Raw genomic sequence first — 5,888 nt, forward strand, 5'->3', positions numbered from 1 at the left:
TGACATTCTCCTCATTGGCAACAATGTATAGACATTGTCAAACGTGAAGAAGTGGTTAGCTAAAAAGTTCTAAATGAAAGATTTGGGTGAGGCGAGCTATGATTTGGGAATCTAAATCCTAAGGGATAGGAAGAACAAGCTCTTGGAACTTTCTTAGGCTAATTATATCAATAAGGTGCTTGAAAGATTCTCTATGGAGGATTCCAAGAAAGGTCAGTTACTGACCAAACATGGAATTACTCTCTCCAAGGAAATGTATCATAAGACACCTCAGGATGAAGAGGATATGAGAAAGCATCCCTGGGCTTTAGCAGTTGGGAGTCTAATGTAAGCAATTGTGTGTACTAGACCTGACATATACTATGTAGTAGGGATTGTTAATCATTATCAATCAAATCCTAATTTGGAACACTTGATTGTAGTAAAGCACATTCTCAAGTATCTTAGGAGAACGAGAGATTATATGCTTGTATATTCAAGGGATGAGTTGAACCCTACTGGATAAAATGATTTTATTTTCCAATAAGACAAAGACAGTCATAAATCGACGTCTAGATCAGTGTTCACTCTTGGTGGGGAAGTTGTGGTCTGGAAGAGTATTAAACAATCCAATATTGTAGATTCAACCATGGAAGCCGAATACATAGTGGCTTGTGAAGCAGCTAAGGAGGCGGTTTGGTTGAGAAAGTTCTACACTAATGTAGAAGTAGTTCTAGATATGGATAAGCCACCAATCCTATACTGTGACAACCGTGGAGCAGTAGCTAACTCCAAGGAACCAAGAAGCCATAAGAGAGGAAATCATATAGAAAGGAAACACCATTTGGTTAGAAAGATTGTGCACCGAGGTGATGTGACTATTATGAAGATAGCATAAGAACAGAACCTTGCTGACCCGTTTGCCAAGACACTTCCTCCAAAGTCGTTCATGGGTCACGTGTGCAACATGGGATTAAGGAAGATGCCTCACTTGATTTGAGGGCAAGTGGGAGATTGTTAGGATTAATGCCCTAAAAGCATGTAAAGACATTTTATTGAATTAATTAAAAGAATAATTTTATTATATTTGAATATTATAATTATTGTTTGAATAAATTATATGGTAATATAAAGAAAATTTCTTATTCAATTCATGAGAATATGATCTTGTATCAGTAAGAGAGAATTAAGATCATATATAATGAATAAAATAGTAGTAACATATTAAAGTAAGAAATCTTTAATTAATGGTGTTGACCCTTGATTTGGTCAACGACATGGAGTCACTAAAAACGATAGAAATACGATGAATTGAACTCAAGAAGGTAAATAACACCAAGATTTATAGTGGTTTAGCCCCAAAGAATGGTAATGACCTACGTCCACTTCGTGTTCTTATTGATGTAAAACTTCAAAATCTGCGATCAGTGAACTAGGGTTCACGAGGTTGAAGATGAGTATAAGTTTCATGGATAAAAACACTATATCTCTCTTGATTACAAAAAATTCCATCCCCTTAAATGAATTCCACACGTCCTATTTATAAGCTCTAAGATGTACATATAAGCCTATGGGCCATGTTTAATTTTTGTTACAAGCATATTTGAATAATAATAGAAATAATGATATTTACATATAAAGATAAACAAACATTCTAGAAATATCCAACTGATAACTGTATTTGAATTTTGGCTTCGGTCCTTCGAGCAGATCTGATCGTATATGTCAACACATCTTCTTCCTTGTTGTTTAGCATATTCCTTGTGCCCATCGAGTAACTTAATTTCATTGTGATAACCTAATCATTGGTCAACCAGGTCTATAGCAATAATAAGTATGTGCTATCCATGTGCGCCTCGGCTGTTCCACGTCATCATGCAAATATTTTGGGTAAACATTTGCCCCGCAAGTATATGTTAATGCGATCAGCATTTAATAAACTTATTCAACTAGATATTTAGCTGACCTGTCATATCTGGCTGTACTTACTTTCTCGAAAAGGCAAGTAATCATGACCTTTATAGTTTCCTAGAAACAATTCGACAGTTATTGCTATTTCCCATGCAAAAACCCTTTAATTTCATCATTACATAACAAATACCCTTGGCCGATATAAATACTCCTCTCCTTCCTTTATTCCATTTTTACACGATCATTCTCTCTCCTCAAGAACACTCAGAAAAAACCTCCAAGAACCTCAGACATTTCGGTGCGATCCAAGACTTCTTCAAGCAACTCTGAGAAAAACTTTCGTGATTTCTTCTACCATCCACATTCCAAGTAAGTTTTTGATCCCATCTTCCTACTTTTATAGTAGATTTCAAGTATTTTGCCACTGATTTACACGTTTTCACTACTGGGTTTATACTGTTCTTGAGAATTTTTTTTTGGGTAATCGTGTTTAGGTAAAAGTACATAGGATCACTAGGATAAAAATAGGTATTGTAGGAAACATTGTGCTTAAAACAATTTTTAAGGTGTATTTACATTGATTTCGAGTCCAAAATCGATGCAAAAATTCAATTTTGGGTATTTCCCGCCTGTTGTCGAAGTTGAAAAGTCTTTCTGAAAAAACTTTTCAAATTTGCTAGAACCATTTGTCCACCCTGCTCGCATGTTTATTGTGTTTTTATCAGGATACTGCTAGTCGTATAAAAGCTTAACTTTTATACATGAGCAACGTTATCCTTGCTTTTCATTTTCTTCTATCTATTGGTCGTTGATTCTCACTTCCCCTTTGCTCTTATAAGATATTCATTTATGATCCGTAGGGAGGTGAGAGAAAAATAGACAATGATCTTTTCAGTTTGCTATTCGAGGATCAAGAACAGCCTTCTCTGCCTTTTTCAGAGCCTCCGACCTCACACCCAAACTCTACGCCAATTCTTCTCCCAATCCTTCACGGAACCAACCGAATATGGGTTGGGTCAAACACATCGCTCATTGAAAAAGAAATCCCACAAACTCTCCTACCAGCCAGCATGCAGCCAATAGCGAAATTCCATCAAATGATCCTCAACCTTCAAAATTTTCACCACCAGATATCCAACCCAAAGCTCATCCACGTGATGGGCCCTCGAGTAGAGCTAGCCTGGTACATCGCCCCTCCAAGCATGACATCGACCAGGATGGTGGTCAAGTATCCTAAGAAGTATGGGCTTCCTAGGTTTACTTTATAAAAACCTACACCCAACCAGAGGGAAAACGTGCCCAGACATGCCTACAACGCCTGGTTGAGATTAAATATAGAAGTGGGGGCAATCTTTCCCTTGCATGACTTTTTCTGGGGGTGGCCAATTATTTTGAAGCCCATTTCCAAATAACTCCCAATGGATATAGAGTACTTTCAACACTCTATATCCTATACAACCACAAAAAATGGCCTGTGCCTACCCCTCATGAGATCAACTACCTGTTCGATCTCATGTCCAACCCCAATTAAAACAACTCGAGGTTTTTCCATTTCTACCACCAGGAATCCGCTTGCACATTCCTGAGTGACATAACTTACAAGTCCAACTTAGGAAAGTACTTCCAAGAGTACTTCTTTACGACTGACTTGGTCACAAACAACATGGCCTTCACACGAGGAGGTAAAATATTTAATCTTCCTTCGACAATTATATAGTCTCTTTGCATTTTTCCCTTATTCTTAGTTATGTATTTAGGTGGTATCGACCGGACCCCACTCCAGAAATGGAGATAAGAGTCACAACCCTAGCCAGCATGACGAACATAGAAAAGAGCATCAAAGAGCGGTCACGGAGAGTAACTTGAGGCTGGCTGGCCTTTTAGAACCTCACCAGGAAGTGAGGGGATCAATTTTGAGGAGTGCCACTAGAGACGACATTGAAGCACAAGAAATCCCCGTGCAGTAACACGATTTGTCACAGCCTCAAAGGCGTCGACCAACGGGAGTGACTATTCGAGAGCCCAACCCCAATACTCGACCAGCCAGTACCCCTTCCCAACATGGTAGGGGAAAACAAAAACTACCAGAATATACTAGTCCTATACTCAAATCATCTGACAAGAACATTATAGATTTCTCACTCTTAGATAAATTGCCCATCCCTTATCATTTATTTGATAGGGATGACAACTTTAAATTTACGACCAGTAGTTTTAGCTTGGACTTCTTTGAGGCAGATAGTGAGTGTAGCAGTTGTTCTTTAAATAATGTAGCGACCAGTAATTGTAGTTCGCGTATGCTACTTATAATTTATTTTTAGTTTATTTCCTTATCATGCAAAACTATTTCTTGACATATCTTCTCTTTGTTTTTGTTTTTGTAGTCATGCAATCTGATGATGCATTCGACCTCTACGCCTCTGGAGGCAAACCAGCGAGCACGCAGAAGTCGAGCAGAATAAATTCTGGAGAAGCCAGTGGGGAACCTTCAAGAAAAAAGGCTCGACCAGAGGATCCTCTAGCTCCTGTTCCTTCTAGAACAACTACACGTCCCCTTCCTCCTCGCATCAGGCCTTCAACCAACCAGATGGGGGGATCCTTGGCAGCAGAATTGCTGAGCAATGCTTATAGCTCAACAAAGGATAAATAGCATAAACTAACCAAACACCACCGTAGCTAGGTGGCCTTTGCCTGTCTCCCTTTGTTGAAACCCATCCAGATCCTTGCCCGTGGGTTTAATGAAGTCCTCAGTGTAAGTTTCTTCTATATTGTATTTTAGTCGAGCAACATTTCATTTAATTAGTTCCGACAACTTCATTTCTCCACTGTTCGCAGGGTATTCTGACCATGAACAACGATTGGCATTGCGCTGAGGAGGTCGATTTAAAGCATGTTGAGGAGATCAAGGAATTGGAGGCCAAGGTTAAGGCAGCTGAAGACAAAGCTTCTATTTTAACCGAGGAGCTGAAGAAATGCCAAGAAGAGGAAGCTAACCTACAAGAAGATCTGGAGGCTAGCATGAAGAAGGGCAAAGGTCTGGAGGACCGAATCAAACTGCTCGAAGAGAAAAATACCCAAAACTTGGAGAGGTTCCAAGGACCCACCTTCAACTACTTTGACATGTTTTGCAAGAATAATCAAGATGCAAATTTTGATTACCTTCCTGAGCAGGTAAAACAGGCTGAAATTTCCAAGTGCGTTGCTCGCTTGGAAAAGGAGAAAAGTGACAAAGAATCTCGTGAAATCTCCTTGGCGACTGGCATAGACGGTGCCGAAGAAGAAGTTGGCCCTTCAGTCGATCAACAGTCTAAACATGACCCCCCTTCAGCTGCACAATAGATATTTTTATTTATGTAATTAAAACACCCGAATAGATTGTTCGTGGTGTTGAGACAATTTGCTGCCTAAGGCAATTTTATTTACCTTTTAATATTTTTAATTACATCCGAGCAACAATTTCTCGTGGTTTTAAATACATCTCATTTTGATATTATAATAGTTGCACATTACTATTGTTATTATAACATGTGCTCTTATGACCGAACTTAGCATAACACTTTATTATGATTTATTAACTAAATTTTTTGAAAAATACTCTAAGTGTCGTAGTATGCTTTCCCTTATTTTGCTCCTGTGTTTACATATGTTTATGATATGCATATGCTTTCCTCGCTTAGTATCTTATATGCCCCCCAAGTGATCGAGGAGTATAAGGTTCTTAGTCACTTGCTATTGACCAATAATTGTTCGAACATTACTGCTCATGTACTTATAAACAATTAATGATAATATAGCAAAACAACACACGTAATGAGCAAATACTTGGCAAGAATAATTGGCTGCACACAGTTCCTTTTATTTATCGTAATAAAATGGACAAGATTCATGTCTGTACGAGTGATCAAAAATTGATCTTACACTTATAAGCGACTAGCCATCTAACTGGCCAGCCCTTGTTCAAAAACTTGTAAAAAAGTAAAATTAATACAAGCCAATTC

This window comes from Humulus lupulus, chromosome 2, assembly GCF_963169125.1.
Source record: "Humulus lupulus chromosome 2, drHumLupu1.1, whole genome shotgun sequence".
Classification (NCBI taxonomy): Eukaryota; Viridiplantae; Streptophyta; class Magnoliopsida; order Rosales; family Cannabaceae; genus Humulus; species Humulus lupulus.